The following is a 19594-nucleotide window of genomic DNA, read 5'->3' on the forward strand; positions in this document are numbered from 1 at the left end:
AGACCAGGAGGTAACTACTCAAATGTAATTGTATTATTCATTCAGGTTGTTCATTATTATATACAAGAGGGAGTGACTATTCGGTTCGTCTCCCGATGACTCTCCATACCCAATCCCTATGATTAGGTATCAACAGAAAGAAACCCCACTCAGTCGCGAAGGTTGTCTTGATTCGATCCTCTAGTGTGATCTTTATTTGATGGTATCCCGAAAATTCCTCAATAAATGAATAAGCCTCCTGTCCTCCAACATTCTCTAGCATTTCATTTGTAAATGCTATTGGAAACGGATCACACACACATGCATCATTATATTTACATAGATATATGCCAAATGATCGCACGGATCATCCTTCCCACTATAATTCTCTGTCATCGAGGTATTGGCATATCCAAACCTTAATCTCATCATTATTATATATTCCTTTCATCAAGTGAATCTCTCCTTTTGTGGAACCCACCAGCAGATAGTCGTAGCGCGCAGTTCCAACTGCAGTGCTTGGAAGCGATGTTCTTCATGTATTTCCCTTTCAAATTCATCTAAAATTAGATCCACATCAGTAGAAACATCATAATGTGGAATCTTTATTACCTCAATTGAAACACACCTCAGTGAATTTCTCATCATATTACACCGAAGTTTAGATACTTCATGCAACTCATTCAACAAGTGCTCAAGCTCTCCATATGAATATGAGGTGCAGGGACTATCCCTATCCCATGGAATTTGTCCATTGGCCTTAGGATTGATCCAACCTTTGTCTCGTGCTATGATATTTTATATATGATCCAGATCATCATCATACTCCACAAAGTCGTGAATAGGTTCAATATAGCGTGCTCCCTCAACAGGGTCTAGTGGTACTACAACCCGAAGCACCTTCCTTTCAAAAACCATCTTCTGCTTATTCAAGTTGACGACTGCATCCATGTCAAAAGCCCAGAAAATCACCTGTATCATGGGGTATGGGTTACTATCATCGACTATTTCTATGACCTCAAAGTTAGCCAGTGGGCTTGCACCCTCAAAGTCTACTGTTACACCATATAAGTGCCCCATCAGAATAATCTTTTGTCTATTAGCCATGTGCAGCCAGATAGGAGACCACTGTGGTGCAAGCCTCCCTATTCTCTCCCACGTCTACTTAGGTAGGACATTTGCATGAGATCTCAGATCCAAGATTACCTAGTCCATTTCATATTCTCCTATTTGTGCGGTCAGCCTCATCTCGCGCCTCGTTCGCTTCTTATGCTTACAAATTTCTCTCAGGCTGCACCATTCAGCATGGGTCTCTTCTTTATTCGTGCACTTGTTGATTAGCTCTTGAAACCCTTCTAATACTTTCTTATCATGCAAAAACTTCATACAGTTCTTTAGAAAAGTAGCTAATGCTGACGGATCTACCTCCTGCATCACATTGGTTTCTGGCAATTTCCATTGGTTTCCTCACTTGGAGGCCTTAGTGAATCTCTTCTTCGCTTCCATGAATGTTTCTTTATCTTGGTGAAGGTCTATTCCAACCTCCTTTTCAGTGACCTTGCACACCCATCTGTTGGGCTTTGGCTGTTTTCCTTATCTTTGTCATTGGTCATACCATTTCTTCTTACTATATTTATACTATGATCTTATTTTCATGGTTCCGTCCTCATCATTTGGATATTCTGCGTAGGCTATTGGGGATGAGTCTTATTTTCTTGCATTTTTCTATAAGGATTGTACAATTTTCTATCACATGGTCGAACTGTCTGCAATATTAACATGATGGATGTGTTGAGTTTTGGCAGTCTCGTGCGAAGTGTCCTGCCTCGCCACCCTTATAACAAATCACTTGTCCCTGACCTCTATGAGCCCCTCCTGCTCTTGAGGCCAATTTTATGCCTACATGCGGTAGGTAGGGGTGCTATCCATCATCAATTGATACATTCGACAATCACGCTCGTCATGACCTACAGGCTTGCAGATATTGCAAAACAATGCTTGAGGATCTGAACAAACTTCTGTAGTAGATGACACATTTCCATTTCATTCTATGTTGTAACCTGACAAATAATGCACCATGGCATAGTCCCCGTGCTTAGCCCAGTGGTATTCTTCAATTTCATGGGAACAGTCCCTCCCCTAATAAGATAATTCTGATAAAATGGGCAATGGCCCTTGCATTTCAAGCACCAAAATTCAGCATGAACCTGAAGTTGGGCTTCCTTTCCTTTCTTCAGGCTCTACAACTCTAAGTGCAAGCTTTCCAGCTGGGAGTGAATTTGTTGCACTCCGAAATTTGTATCCTATATGGGTGAGGCTTCAAACCTTATCATAATTTCTAAGGCTTCTTTTGTTTCTATCTTTTATCGTGACAACGACAATCTTAAGTGTGGCACGAGAGACACGATATACCAGTCTCGATGTTATGAATCTGTAATCATGATATTGGCCTTCCTGATTAGGAATTTCAGCTTCTGGTCGAAGACCCCAGATGACTCATCGATCCTTCGGTGAATTTCTTTGAACTCGGTTATCGACTGTGCCTCCGACTTAGGCTTTCTAAACTCCTTGTTCAAAGCTTGTTGGGTCTCAACCAATGTTGCGTTGCGGTTATCAATACAATACTTGATGTACCACTTCAGTGCTCAATCTTGTAAGGTTGTGACTAGTTACGCCTTGTTTATTTATTATCCATAGTCTATTGTGTTTTCCACACAACATCTGCAACAAACCATAACTGTTTGGGGTCTCCACTCTTGAACCCTTTAAAAACTGACATCTTCATCATGTTCAGCATGTTGAATGGTTGAAGTGGAGGTGGAGGTGGAGGTGGAGGTGGAGGGGATGGACTAGGTATCTATGGGATAACCTAATTAATCAATTATACTACACTTCTTGGTGTAGTCAACATTATTCCTTCATCGTCACCTGAAGGGGATTCGAAGAATGGACTATACTCTGAGCTCGTTCCTTTGTTTCTTCTGAAGAATTTACAACTGCGTGTATCTCCAAACATCAAGGTAATTGCGTAACCCTCTTTTCACATAACAACATTTTAATCCACGTTTTCAATGATTTCAAATACTTACCTCATTGTCCTTTGAAGAGCCTATGCTCTGCCTCACTATAGTTGATAGTTCGATTAACCACGAACTCAGTCAGAAAACTTCCAAGTGTTCCATCAATCGAAAGATCCACGGCCCATCTGATATTTATTTCTGATGCTTTGAGACATTGCACCGGTCCTGGAGTCCACAATATAGGACTGCCGAGCCTCCACATCCCTTGACTATCTACCAATCTAGACAACCATTCATTTATTTCCTTACGGAAGAAATAGAAGAACGCTTCGGTCTTGTCTGTGTACAAATATCTCTGCAACCACCACTCCTTGGACAATTTAGGGCTTCTTTTCTCTTAAGCCACAAACATATGTAGTTTTCAGTCATCCACTTCTTAATTTGTTTCTTTGTAGGAAACAACTAATCACAAATCTCTTAGATAGATCTCAAACCCTGGTCCTGGTAATGGAACCATTTGTTGGCTTAAGGGGGTCTGACCTAGCTTCAGAGTTATTCATGCCAACCAACAAAACCCTATGTTGCTCGCCCTTTCGGAAACAACCTACGTAGCATAGGCTACAGTCTCACCCGAAGCAGTATTGGGGTATGCTAGAACCAAATTTCTACATCCAGATACCATGTGATGTGTAATATGAAGCCCTTATTGTTGTTGGGAAAAGTATCCAATACGGAATGACCCTATCCCACTCTAAGGGTGATAGTACCTCAGCAACAACTGAATGCAAATCTATTCAAGATTACTTCTTTATGAGATGAGAGAGAGAAGAGAAGGATGATCCACTAACCGTTATCTTGCGCTAATGGTTAATCCAATCTTCGCTCCTTGCTACTTGCTCCTAGCTCCTTGCTCTTTCACCAGCCCAGCTACACAAAGATCCTGTAAGAGCACAAGAAAAGGAAACTACAAGAAGCATACATCCATAACTGATTTAAGGATTAGAATAAATCAAATATACAAGCATCAATACGCCACAAAGATACATGCATATAGAAGAACCTCAAATACTTTATTAATGGAAGAAGTAAAGTTATGAGAGTGTTACAACCATAATAGGGCCAATCCAGCAACACCTCCCAGCAGAAAGAAATCTCCTCTTCACCTCCTTCAAAGCAATCACCCAATAGTTCTATACACAAACCAACAGCACTTCCTTACTTGCACAAAATTCCAGCCTCCCTAGACCTCATGAGAGAGCTCTATATATAGGAGATTTGGAGAAAGGATGAGTCAGCTTGAGGCTGGCATGAAGCTGACTAGTGTCCTCTCCCACTTTAGTTAAACTTCAGTTCTTGAGTCCACTTGGATTTTCTTGCTTCCACTTGGAGATCTAGATCCTCTTACTCATCACAAGGAGAATTCCTTGATCCAAGTGTCATTTTGGAAGCTTCCTAGGCATTTGACACCTTGCAGAATCACTGTGCCACTTGGCCAATCTCGCCCAGCGCAGGTAGCCTTCATTAGATTTGACATTCAGCGCAGGTACAGAGTGGAGCAGTTGACATTCAGCGCAGATGCTCAGTGGAGCAGTTGACATGATCCAGAAACAGCTTGTTTTTGAGTGTTTTCAGGTGGAGAACTGATTTTCAGTGCTGTGGTTTGCTGACCTTGTTCCTCTAAGGGTAAGAACAACATGTTTAGGGACTTTGGATCGCTCAGATTATTGACATTTCATGCTCCATGCTGTTAGGCACAAAAATGTCTATAACACTTATAACTTTGATCTTCCTTCACTTAGATCTATACCTTCCTTCTATCTACTACTCCAACTCTATCTAATTGACCGTCAGGTCTTTGCAAAGGTACACGATCATGCTTATCAGACATAAAAGAGACAGATTCACTCTTTTTTCTTAATCACTGGCAACCCTAGATCCATCATCATGTAGATTTATTCACCCAGACAGTTATCATACCAGATCTAGTTACTATCTTTGCAGAAATAGTTCATGACTTATTTCATGCATAGATATCAAATATTCAATGGATTCACACAGTAGAATACAGTCATTTATAGGAAACAATTTACACAAAGAAGATATATTAACTCAAGCATATATTGAACATAGGATAGAAATAATTGATTCAACCCAAAAATTGTCTTTATTTGATTCGACATTCAATTTACAAACTCTTCTACCCTCCATGCCCAATGGCAGTGGCTCGTGCACTCAACTATGGACTTTCCAAGGTCTCCACGCACTTTGCCGCAAGAGCCTTCCCCTTTCACCTAAGTATTCAAAACAAAGCTTTCATGCATTAACAACTTGCCTTTTCAATGATTCTTATCCAAAAGTTATTCTCCTATACTCGATATGACTCAAATATTTATAGCCTTTCTATTTCAATACCATGGCCCACAGCCTATGGGTGAGTATCCAAACCATCCTATTACCTACCCATTCAAGGGGCTAAATCCCCTTTCACTCTTACTTAGATGCACACTACGCTTCCACATTTCACAGAGACTTTACATTCTTTACAAAATTCTAGCCAAAAACTGATTAAACTAACAAAATTTGGCCCTAGGGACCTGATCACAATAGTCCATCTATTTCTTGACCACCCACATGGCCAAGGTGATGAGCCACAATTACATTCATCAACGAATCTCTAATATGTATGCACATTGAGCCGATGAGGAAATGAATACAATATAATTCCATGGTACAAGGAATGACAATGTATAGCTGCATAGTTAAAACTATAATATGATTTGTACATAAATAATCCAATATAAATTCAACCTTAAAACGTCGCTAATTTTTATTTTATTTATCATTATATTGTATAGATTTCAAACATCATAAGGGTTTTCAAAAGTACTATAAATGTTTGTAATACGTATGATGCAAGGGGGGATGATACAAACACATGAATCCCTAACCTTTTTAACCTTTTCCTCTACCATTTTCCTAGAATAAGGAAGTGCCTTATAGAGTACAACGAATAAATTATAAATGATAAGGGAAGCAAAGTTACAATGGAAAATAATGAGATTAATTATTAACATATCAGTAGAAGAAATTTAGAGGCATCAAGTAAAAGACTTAAATTTAATTTCTGCAATATTTCCAAGTAAAAAGATAACATGTAGATAATTCTCCAAAATATTATAACCTTATGTATTTGTTTAAACAGTAAAAAATAACTAAATAAATAGGAATGAGCTACAATATATATTGGTGATACATTAATTTAAATTGGAACATTTTGAGGTATGTTACATTTTTTATCTACGATGGAATCAAAACCTCCTTGGGAAAAATAAGTCTAAGTAAATTGCGTTTTACCTATTCATTTTCAATTCCACTAGAATAAAATTTGCAATTAATTTTGGTTATTTGAGCATCTTTCATATAAAAAATTACATGGTGGAACTCAAAGGTTCATGTTTTGGTTTACATGTTATTCCCTAGGTATTCAACAATGTACCCTACATTTTTTGGCTAAAGTTGACACCACTCTAATTCTAAATGTGTTCATATTTTCCCCATAAGTCCATGGGGGATGATATGTACAATTTTTTTCTATGTAGTATCCTATATTTCCTTAGGTTGATTGTCATGGGAAATCATTTTAGCAACTATCTTCATTTCCTCTGGGTATCCGATACTTATGTACTGAATACCTGATGGTGGTTTGTAACTCCCCACATTAATGGGAATTTAATGTCATAGGTATTCTTTGGAGGTATTGAATATGGATCTAATGGGACACATGATATATGGAATCCCCTCATTAATCACTGACGATTACTTCCATGTAAATTTGATTGCGCTATGCAATGGTGGAAACATGCATGTCTAGCACACCTATTTTACCCCCCAAATGTCCCATTTCATTTTATGTATGATCACATTTTTTTGTAGTTAATTTTTCTCATCAAATTACATGGTACTCTCATAATTCAAAATGCATTTTACATTCCTTGAGGCACATATCATAGTCTTGAATGTATGAAAATAGGTCTTGTACAGTCTCTTAGGAAAACTAGGACATCTACTAGTCAAAATCATCCAAAAATACTTCTTCAAAGTGTTGTTTTATGCTTTATTTCTTCTCAAGAGAGGGCCAACTTCTCACGATATATATTTGGGTCAAAGGGATGATGTGGAAAGTCACTTAAGTGACAAAAAGGTGAACTTATTCAAAATGTGATGCATCAATCCTCATATACCATAAATAAGCATGGAGGAAAAGAAATCAAGCATTAATTCATTAAAATAACTAAGTTCAAGACTAAGTAAGATATTATTTTACCTTCAAGAGATCCATTGGTTTCAAAATTTCAATTCGAAATGAATTTTGATGAAGAAAAGAAAGGCATTTTGTGTCCCATAGCCTCCAAGAAGTATTCCAACTCAACCAAAGCCCATTTTGAGGTGAATTTGGGACTTCTAAAGAAAATTTACCTTCTTAGAAAGCAAGTTGAAACTCCATGTGTGGAATTAACCCTCACCTTGACGGGTTTTCAAGAAATGCAAACCTACTTTTTGTAGTGAGTTAGTTTTCGAGTCTATTTTGGATGATAGGTAAGCCTTTCATGAATTTACTTGCAAATTTTATAAGGAGAAAAAGGAAAATATATGTTCAAATCCTATTCCATAAATTGAGAGCTCACTCTCCTCCAAAATCATTATGAATTGTTCGAGATTATTATGTCCTAATGTAGCTATTTTCATGAAGCTTTAGAGTCAACTATTGGAGTATCTCTTTCTAATTTATTCGTAATTATTTTCAAATGAATTATTGTGATAATTCAAGATTACAACAACACTACTAGTTTGATTGATTGAAGGGTAGCTTTATCACTAGAAGGATATACCAATGGTTTTTTCTCTCATTTATTGTTTGTTTTTTAGAGTTCAACATTTAATATCCTTGTTAGGTCGTAGCCTCTAAGGTTAATTTAACATGATTTTTTTTGTTTTTTTCAATCCATAGATGATCTTGTTGTTAAAGGGTTTCTCGTTTGGAGGTACCTAATTTTGTAGGGATTTGATTTGTCATAAATGATATTGATTACACAAGAGGTTAATTTAAGTTCTATGGATATATCCTCTAGCCCTTATCGACTAGCATTAGATAACTATATTTCAGAGGGACACTCCTATTTTCACCCATTGCCCTAGTGGTCATAAAGCGCTTAAAACCTAATCCCAACAACTAACTACTTATTTCAATATTCAAATTCTTCTCTTTTATTTTATATAAATTTATATATATGAAAGAAAAAGAGAAAAGTAGAAAAATAAGGAAAAGGAAAAGGAAACAACGAACCATCAAAAATAAAAAAACAAACTATTGGAAACAATTTATTTATTAAATTTTTATTGGAAACCATCATGGATTAAATTTTTAGTCTAGTCATTTTTCCTCGGAACGGTAACTAATTCTTGATCTAATGATTGACCTGTGAAATAACATTCTTATTTGGAATTTGAATATTTGTATAACATTTTTTTGACTTCGCATGGGGTGGGGTAAGATGGAATAGGTGGATATGAATAGGATAGTGGTCTGAACCGATAATAATGAGAGGGAACATGTGAAGCCAACTACCCAAGTGTAATTAAGAAAATCAACATTGCTATTTTTTCCATGCTTGATTATAATGGGACTCAATCACAATTGATATTATCTAGTTCTTTTCATGCAATCGGAGATATGGTTACTCTAATGCTACATGTGATAATGATTCTTCTAAGTTTAATTATTTTTATGGTGATCAAAATTTCAATTTCGCTGTAGTAGGGAGAGTCTGATTTCAAAACATGTCCACTGGGACTATTATGTAGATTTACAACATTTTCTTGTTGTTTATGTTCTTTACTCTATCCAAGCCATCTACCTAACAATTACCCTCCACTCTCCCTTCTCTCTCTAGTCAATCTTCTCTATCACATATCCTTGAGAGGAAATCTCCCATCTATATCTTTTATACTTTCATCACTCTTTATGCCATATGCTCCCAGCAGAATCCAATAACTCTATGTATTCTTGGTCTAAATCTACAAATGTTCCACAACAAAATGCATGTTAGTGTCATTAGGAAGGTTACTATGATGACAGAGGAGGGACATAATCTCACTATCATGTGGAATTCACTACCCAACATGTCGATACAAGTTTCATTAAAATCTAATGTTGTGTTAAGCTACAAAATTACCCCTATATAATTGTTGTATCATGTTTTAGGTGACCTTAACCTTTTTATATTTTGACCTACTCTGTGACCAAAGGAAGGAGGACACCGTATAAAAAAAGTGATATTTCATCAGTCGATGATATGTGAGATATGTACTATGTCAGAAACAGTTGATATGAATGAGAATGATGGCTAATGTTAAAGACTTATTATATTTTTCGACGTATACTTATGGATGCCATACTATCCGAATGCTTGAATATAAGGTAATGAGAATGAATTTCTTGAAGAAGTACACAAAGGTCAAAGGATAGAGGAAACATGTGTTTTCCTCCAATTTGATTACATGTATGTGACATTGGTTATATAGTGGATATGATATGGAAAAGTTTTATATGTTGTGGAAATGGCTCACATTTTATGGGGTTGAATCATTTTCATGATACATATGATATGATATTTTGTTTGAATCACACATATAGTATGATATCCTATTTAAATTCTTGGGTGAATTTTGGTTGTCTCCATGAATTGGACTTTGGTATATGGGTGTTGTAAGTTTTTTGGCTCCTCTATTGTGTATTTCAATGAGATTTTGCTACAAGAATATTGACAAGGATTCAATATACCCCTCCTTTGAATTTCATCCATAGGTTGAATGCATATGTGTTGATTCATTTGGATGGTATGATATGTTATTATTTATGCAATAAAAGGATGAATCTGCTACTGAGTCACCCCTGAGCATGACTAGGTTTTGTTTTTTAGCCTAATTCACCAACTATTTGGATGCCATATTTGAACCCACCAAGTATGATGTGGTTCGGAATAAATCTTAGTATTAAATCAAGGGAATTGAAATGGGGAATTTCCACTTAGGTATTGAATGCACCTATCAATAATGATAATCAAGGGTTAGAAATAGTTTTGGTTGAGAAAGTGATGACCCTATGCAGTAAGGGCTCTCTACATGGAAATTATGCATTTTTAAATTGGGAATCTTCATTCCTTTGGGAAGTTTTATTTGTTGTTTGTCATGTTGTTACTCTAGCTATTACTATATCAAGTTATAATTTTGAAGGGTAAATAGTAAATCAACTATCAGACAATTGTTGTACCTTTCTTACATGTTGTATGTCAACTAGTTGAAAGGAATAATTTGGTAAGCTGATATTTTAATGGCTAATTGCATAGTGACTTTGATTTTTGACACTGGTATATGGCTTTTTGTTCCTTTTAATTTTTCCCTAGCTCGACCATATTACTAGTCATTGTTATGTATTCCCTCATTTGTAATCATGTTAACAACATTTTCCCTACATAATATTTCCAAATGCAATTGGAAATTATAGAAATTATATAAAATTAGTTGTTGAGCCCTCGATTGCTGAAATCCCTCTTTATACCTAGGTTTTATCAAAAGTTATAGTTATAAACATTATTAAGATCTATTTCATGAAATACTCTTTGTTTAGGGAAAATTACGAAAATCCCTCATACATATCGTGGTTTGATTTGTCTTTGAGTCATCATTTCAACTGTAAATCTCTCTTCCATGTGATTCTTTTTTATCTTCACTTGCTATTTTGAATCATAAGCTTAAACCCATACATCTCATAAAAAACGTAATCCTGGAGGTTCATGCATTGTGTTGTTCGGTATTACACTGAACTATTATGGGCATATTTGGGAATTATATATTAAACTCCTATCAATTTTATAATGTGCCACAAAAGAAGATGTTGTAGTGGCTACAACCACCCTCCAAAAGTTTTCCTTAGCCTCGTGTTGGAGCCTCCCTACCAACCATCCTTAGCAACATGTCTTTCACTGATGAGTACATGAGATTTAGTGGTTTCTCAGTAGCTTGCTGGCGTGTGCATGATAGCTTGCTTCACTCCCCTCAGAGGCTACCACTCCAGACTCAGGACAGCTCTTGGCTAAGCAACTCCCTCTAGAAATTACAAAATTCTGGAGGGTAACTATCCTTCCCTCCAGGAATTGCACAAATATGACTGGCAACCTATTGGGCACTCTAAATAGTCTTCCCAATGAAAACTGCGCAATCTAGCTCAATAGTGCAGCTCAACCCAAAAATTGTGCAATTTTGGGCTGTAGTTAGTTGCTCTTCCCAGGAATTGTGCAATCCCTCTAGACAACTAGCCAAACTTCCTCCCAGAAATTGTACAAAAATCCCTCTAAGTCAAGCATGCTATTGCATGTGCCTTCAAGTTGATCAGTTCTCTCTGGGACCAAGAAAAAATGACTTGCATGCATGGGTTTATTTTTTCTGAAATAGCAAAGAGAAACATGAAAAAATCATCCCTAGATTTTAGGATGTTATTTTTAGCAGTTGGAGGTTACATGCAAAGACCGTTTTAGAAACGTTCCTCCAAGTGTCCCTTTTTCCTAGATTTGTGGCATGCCCGTCATGAGCCTCAAACTTATTTATTCCGTGCTTCATAGTTCACTCTTTACATCGATCTTGGAGCACTGACATCCCACAGTACATCCAAGAGTTTTTGAAACATCTAGCTTAGTCTATTTCTAAGTAAGTCTACCTTACTTGTCTTTTGCAACATTTTTGTCGCTTTTTGTTTTTTGGCTTGTTTGAGTGTTGTCTTCTTGATTTCTATGAACACTTGTTGTTGTTTTCATCCATGTTATCTTGTAAAATCATCGTTTCATTTTTTGTTAGCATCTCACTGTTGTCGCATGCATGACACTATTTTGCACGAGCGTTCATTGATTCGGCGACTTGTTTCACACACATGCATGTTGTTCCATTTTCTAAATCTTGCATTCACTATTCACATGCACAACCATTCACTCCTGCTTACACTCAACATTGCCATGCATTCACATATTCACATGATTTCAGTTTCCCGTCAACGGTTCTAGGCAACCTTGGCACGGACTTTGACTCACCTAGACAACATTACGCAATTTTGAGAGGGAAGGCTCTACCTTCGTCCTAGAAAATGCACAAATATGGCCAGTCAGTCTCCTTGAGTCTTGCCTTGTGAAATTCTGAGAGGCAGTGACTGCTGGCATAGAAAATTGCGCAATGTAGTCCATGGGCCTACATCCCTTGCAAGCTAAAATTGTGTATTGCGTAATCTCAACACCCAACAAGCTAGTCTGGATTCTGCATTTCATAATTCTAACAGTCAACTAGCCTCCCAATAGTTCGAACTACCTCTTGCTTAGTTCCGACATTCATTCTCCCAGCCTTCCGGTGAAAATTGTGCAATCCTTTCCAGCAGTTCCCCCGGTATGTTGCATGTCATCCATCAAGTTGCTTTGGTTTTAACTGATAGATTTCTTGCCATGCATGTCACCATGTCTCTAAATATAGCAGGTGTTCCTCCATCTCTCATAAGTTTAGGATCAACAACCTCCAAAAGAGAAGGGTCAAAGGACACTGACGAAAGTGAAACTGGAGCAGAAGTTGAGCGAGTGTCTATGAGCTTGCCGATATAAGAAGGCACTGAGCTGATCATAGACAAACACATCAAGCTGAAATGGCAATAGGTCAATGATGCATTCGTAGGCACATTTGGGGAAAATCTTGAAGACTGCCCAGTCTATGTGAATATTCACAAGTCTGGCTTGTACCGGATTGCATGCAAATATCCCACCTTCCCATGCATCGACATGAAACATTGGATCGTCTCGCACATTGATCCTGAGACGATGACATCAGGAAGTGTCAGCGGGAAATAGATTGATACCTTCAAGGCACCAGATTATTAGCAAATGTACCACTTGCCGAAGCTAGTGATCACCATGGAGACACCCTTGAGCATACCCAGCAACAATACCAACTTTAGGGATATCTTGAAAAACTGGGTGAAGGAGCCAACCAAAATGAGGATGACACCCAACCATATTTACAAGATGAAGATAATGTGGAAGGCATATCAGTTTGTCATATTTTCCTTTCACTTGTATGGCCAAGAGAACAGGGAGGCCTTCACACAGAGTTGGGTGATCATGGTGGACCAACTAGCCAGTGAAGGCAGCACATGCAACTGGTCGAACATGTTGTTTCACAGGCTTAAGGAATAGGTAGCAGGAGCTCGGTAGCCACCCAAAGGTCAGCAAGAAAAATTCTACATGTTTATGTACATCTTGGATGGAATCTATTCTCGTCAAGAGTTCCCGGGCTTAAAGTGGTCATGGATACCAGCGAAAACCTTTGTTAATACTTATTCTAAACTCTTTTCCAAATGAAGTTTCTGAGGGGTCATTAAACAACTCTTAGATAATTTTTTCAGCCCGGTGTACAAGATTATATTTGAGTAGGATCCACCTCCCATGTCGAAGGCAACCATCGAGGCACTAATTGACATAACCGATTCATATGCCTCACCGTCTCACACCTTCATATTGATGTATAGCCCGTAGAAGCCTCTACATGTTTTTCTGAAGTTTGCCATGGACAAAAATGTCATGCAAGAAGTGTCATGGAAGAAGAAGGCACCTTGGCCTACCCTTCCACTATGGACTCGGTTGTACGAGATATGGAATCTCAAGCATGTGGATGTCGAAACAAAATAGTGCAAGAAATATCCTTTCGACACCCAAATCTATAGTCCGTATGCTCTGTATTGTTTTTTGAAGGATCACTACATGAGAGTACAATTTTTGGGGATCCATGGGGCCTATCATTGTGCTAAGGAAGACCCATGCAGATATTGTCATTTCTTTTCAAGGCCCAATGAACTAGTCGACATCATGGTGGAATGGTTACAAAAGGAGCATGAAGCAACATCCATGAGGGTGCCAACAGAAGTAGCAACAAAAGTAAACATATTGGTCCAGGACAAAGGCAAGAGAAAGATTTTCAACAACATAAACATAGAGAAACGTTGCAAGTTTAGAGTAGACCCACATGTGCAGAAGGCAGCTTTGGTAATAGAGGCGAAGAGGCAACAACGAGACATGAGGAACTCAAAAGGCAGAGAGAAAAATAGAGGATGGCAAAAACAATGAAGGAGTTGTAAGAGTTGAAGGAGGAACTCTGGAAGGAATAGGAGCTACATAGATAGGAGAAGGAAGTGCAACACAAATAGGTACAATAGGGGGTGCAACATGTACAGACAGATAAAACTACACCTGTACAGGTGGTAGAATCATTAGAGCAGCTCGCACAAAGCAGACAAGGTGAGCAGTTGAAGGAACAAGACTTCGCTCAAGAGATTGAACGAGCACTTTAGAAGATGGATACGGAGATGAAGCAACTGGAGTTAGAGCAAGACATCGACCTCATGCCTTACCACCAAGAGCTCGACCCACCAACTTCAACGGATCTGGAGGTAGAGCAAGTCCCAAGCGACCAAGGAGACAATGAGATCCTTGGAGACAATTTGGAAGAATAGATGCACAACATATCATTTGATGAGTCATTACATAATGTTGTGCAATCGCGCATAGTGTCTAATTCTAAATACCAAACATCTCCTTCGCACTTTGAGGAATGAGTGATCATGTATGATGTGCTCGATCATCCAACCAAATTGGCCGATGCTACCAGAGAATATGTCAAGGTCGCTAGCTCGAGTGTCCACTTCTTAATAACAGAGAACGAGCGAATGCCTAAGGAGTTACATACAACCAAGCAGGGAGGATAACTGGTTACTGTATCTGCCTAAGAACGGTTGAAGAAAGCAATACTGGATGAATGATCATCCCTTGAGACAGCAGGCATTGTATTCCAGATTTCGTACCGTGCATAAGGCAGTTTTCCATCTCAATAGTCGGCAACAACGATGTGTTAGGAGATCACGTATCTTGTCAAACATGCATATTGTTGTTGACCACATGAAAACATGGACAATGAGATACAAGCGAGCCTCATTACACTTTCCCAAGATGATAAAGCCTAGAGTGGTCAAGTTGAAGGCACGTATTAGGAGTCAGCTCCTGAAATATGAAGAACTCTAGCAGCTCATCACAAGATTTTAGTCTTCCTATGCATGGGTATTCAGAAGCATGGATGTTTATCTACACACACATGTGATCCCATATATCAGGACACTCACCGAGCCAAAGGCAAAGGCAAAAGTCTGAGTAGAGCTTGACCCATACTTTGATAAGCTGATGCACATAACCACTAGCGCAGACTTGGCGATCACTGCAAACACCATGCATCAATATGTCGTTGGTCTGATCACACTGAAAAAAATTATGCACATGTTATTAGACAAGTTGAGCAAAGAAGCTACAACAGTGTACTTGGATGCAAGAGAGGCAAGAGTTCGTTTCCAGAAGGATATCACCACAAACTACACGGACACCGTCGCGGACTACCGAGCTTAGCTTTAGTTCGCTACTGTCGACCATCATGACGATGTCTAAGAGTTGGTATTCCCACGGTTTTTTGAGTCATAGTGATGGATTCCATGACTTTCTAAAGCCTTTTTTCTCTCACATGGCTACATGTGCAAATTGTATGTGACGTCTTGTCAAGTGGAAGTTCAAGTGTCAATAGTTGAATGTAACAGTCATAGAGTAGTTGAAGAGTCATGAGGGTAGATGAACAGTGACAAAGCAGAATGTCAAGGGTTATGATGAGCCTCATAAATGGGTAATTATATGGGCTCATTTTACCTCCTAACTTAGTCAAATCAACCATTCTCTTAGCTTATTGTATGATTTTCTGATTATATTTATGCTTATAGAGTGAGTTGAGTTAGTTATTATGCCATGTGGTCTAACATGTACTTAATGCAGATTATTGATGGATTTCGAGGTCAAAGTCAATGATCCAGTGTAAAAATGGAAGTAATAACTCAAAGTGGAAAAGGGAGAGGACTTATAGGAGGGAATCACCCTCATTTATTACTCCTTACTTTGAATTCCCCTTCATTCAGCTCGGAGTACAAGCAGTCGAATCATGCACTAGAAGGTAGCCGAGCAAGTGGAGGATGACTGATAGTTATCTCGAGTTTTGGGAGCCAAGCCTCCCTGATTTTAAGGAATTTGTTCGTAGCTTCAGATGTATAAGTAGAGAGGCCTAGGTCCTCACTAGGGTCAGATTTTGGCTTCTGTAAACTCTGGTAAAATTTCGAGCTTATTATTTTTTGACAGTTTTATGTAACCTTGCTATTGTTTTGATAATGAAATGGGAATCCTTTTTCAGTTAGCACCAAGTTACCTTAGAGGGATGAAGCTCTTGGGTTAGTTCCCAATCCAAGTACTGAAGCTCCTCCTTACTTGTATTTGTATGATTTTCTTCAGTTGTAGATCAGTTTCCTGCTAGATGTATTTCTTTTATGGTTAAGAATAGGTTGCTTTTGATGATTTAGTAGTTTACTTCCATTTTTGTTTTCTATAGCAGGTTAAGCAGTGATGAAGAGAAGATTCAAAAGGCTAGCAACAGCTCCTTGGCCTCTCTTCCTCCCTCTGGGACCATGGTTTGAGGCAAAGACTCTCTTGGTGCCCCAAAAACATAGATTTTCCTCATTCATAAGACTTCTAGTGTTTGTAGCTTTCAATAGGTTAATAATCCAGTTTTTCCTTGCTTCAGATCTTTCTTATCATGTTCACTTCCTGATTTACAATATTCCTCTTTCATGCTTTCCTTGCTTGAACCATTTCTCAGAATTTCCTTTCATAGATCATAGTTTAGACCATTTTAATGAAAAACTATGTTTTTCCTAGAATGCATTCATTTCAACAGTTGCTTGATTTTCTTGGTTTCTATGTAGCATATCTCTTCCAGAAATAGGCCAGCTTATTAGAAATCATATCCTCCATCTGATCCATTCCCTATAGGTCTCCTAAACCTCACCTCAATTCTATCGTAGTTTCTTGCATTTTTCATAGAACTTCTTCCTCTCTCTTTGAGCAAACCCAATCATCTTTCTCTCTCCTGGTGATTCATGGTAGACCTTAGGCACCCTAACACCTCACCCCAACCTTCAACCACCTTTTACACCCACTCTCACACCCTCAAGATATCAGAAATTGCTCTCAACCTCCTCCTGTAGGCCTCCTGTAGTTTCCCTATTTTCCTCTTGTAGTGTCCATGTGTCATCCTGTAGTTTTCCTGTAGGCTTTCTTTTGAAGGTCAAGTGTGGCAAAAGCCTCTAGAAGGCCACCTAAGACCTCATAGGACCCATCCACACAATATTCCATCCTCCCAAACTCCAAAACCACCCACCAACGCCATCTGTTCACTGCCACACTCACACACAATAAATTAGATGCATGTCAAATTCACATAAAAGCACATACAAGTCCAAAAATATCTTTTTTGCTTATTTACTTATATAGATAGCATGGTTAGATGTTGTTTACTTTATTGAGTAGGTAATGGCATTTATTTCATGGTTTTCATAGTGTTTTTGGCAAAAGTAGAATTAGCTTGTTAATTAGTGTTTACTAGGTTTTGCTTCACATTTTAGTCTTTCTCATTTTTTGCAATTAGAATAGTATCTTTAGAGTAATCTTTCTTTTCTTTCATCATACATAGAGCTTCTTCTGAATTCTATAGAAGTTGGCTTGAGCTCCTAGTGATCTTGCGCTTGCTGACCAAGTGACAACCTGCAGTAAGAAGTAGTACTTGTGCATATAGCATCGATGCTTCCATGTTTGTTACAAACTACCAGGTTGTTAAAAGTAAAGTTGGCAGCCCATGAGTTGCAACATTCTTGCTGCAATACTAGCACTCACCACTTTTTCGCATCATTGTCAGGGAAGCGTCATATTATTCTGTGATCACTGCTTTCTTCTACTTTTCCTTACAAAATTCTGCTAATAGTTTATTTCAGCAAAAGTAGACTAGTCAATTCTTTTCTTTCAGTTCCACATCTCCTTGCTTTCCTTTTCAATTCTGAAAATTTCCATTCAACAAGTTTATTTCAGTTAGTTGTAGTTTCTTTTTCCCAATCACAATTTCAGTTTCTAAAGGTACTTTCAGTGATGGGAAAAAGAAACAAAAACGAACCAAAAATATTTCCTTTCATGCCTCGTAGAAATAGAGATAACTCAGGAAAAATTTTTCCAAGCACCCCCACTGCTTCACACAGCTAACATTCTCTCTTCTTCAGTGACTACACTCAATAAGAACCCTTAGGTGAAAAACTATAAATATTTGAAGAACCTATATGGGAAGAAGAGGAAGATTCAAAAGAGAAGATCAAAGAACCATGGGCTGCACTTGATGAAGAGAAGACATCAAAATCAGAGATCGAGAGAGCTCCCTCATGGTTACCATCAAATCCTCCATGTATTCAAGAGAAAAATTAGCAAAAAGAGGAAGATGTGAAGGTCATGGTAGAATAAGACATGAAGAATGATCGAAATCAGCAAAAGGACCAAGGACATCACAACTATATTGAGATATGGTTCTGAACAGTCACTAAGTTGCAACATCACGCTCTTCCTCAACTATGCTTGATCCCTTCAAAGTCAAATCATTTGGTCTTTGAAATCCAGGTACATGTCAAAGCATACATTTCAAGCCTCCACATAATTTTGTCTATCATCTCGATGTGCACATGGCTCCATTGGAAGTATTATTATACTTGAAAGTGATTTTGTTTTTCAAGTAGGGTAGGGTAGGAGAAAAAAAAATGAAAAATAAGAGAAAAAATAAAAATATAAGGTGAAAACCTCCTTGGAGGTGCCTCAGATTGGCTCATTGATTGAAAACCTCCATGAGGCGATCAATGGGTTGGAAAGAAGAAAAAGGAGAGAAAAATATCCTAGGTGAAAGCCTCCTTTTAGGCACCTAGGCAGACCTACTAGTTGAAAACCTCATTGAGGCAGCTAGTAGGCCTAGAAAAAAGAGAAAAAAATAAAAATCCTTGCTCAATGCATGCATGTACTCTCCAACATCTACAAGAAACAAGAAAAAGTTGGTACCAAAAGGAAAAGTGGTCATGTCTAGTCAAAAGAAGTCAAATTTTTACTTTCTCCTACTTTGCTCAAATGCTCCAACAAGCCCAAGGCGATGCCAATCCATCACCGTCATCTATTTTCACCATCCACCCATCATTCTCGAGCTCCTACCACTCATTTTCCTTGTTGTCCTAAAAAACTACGGGATGCTCTGTTTTAGTATAGGATACAAAAATTCATAGAGAAAAAAATTGTTTTTCTTGCCAAGTTGTTTCAGGGGGAGATGCATATGGATGATGGTAACATGCTCAAGAAATTTTTGCAAATTCCAGTGCACGGTTACCAAGAAATTGACCTCCATCACCTTAAACCATTTTTTCATTTTCTCAATATCCATGCATCCGTTTAAAAAACTATTCCATGTGGAGATTCATATGGATGATGGTAACATTCCCAAGCAATTTCAGCAAATTCCAACGCACGATTTACAAGAAATCGACCTCCATCACCTTCAGCCATTTTTAGTTTCTC

This window comes from Pinus tabuliformis, chromosome 9 (genome assembly GCF_031772625.1).
Source record: "Pinus tabuliformis cultivar Carrire ecotype Pingquan chromosome 9, CPIR1, whole genome shotgun sequence".
In the NCBI taxonomy this organism is placed as follows: domain Eukaryota; kingdom Viridiplantae; phylum Streptophyta; class Pinopsida; order Pinales; family Pinaceae; genus Pinus; species Pinus tabuliformis.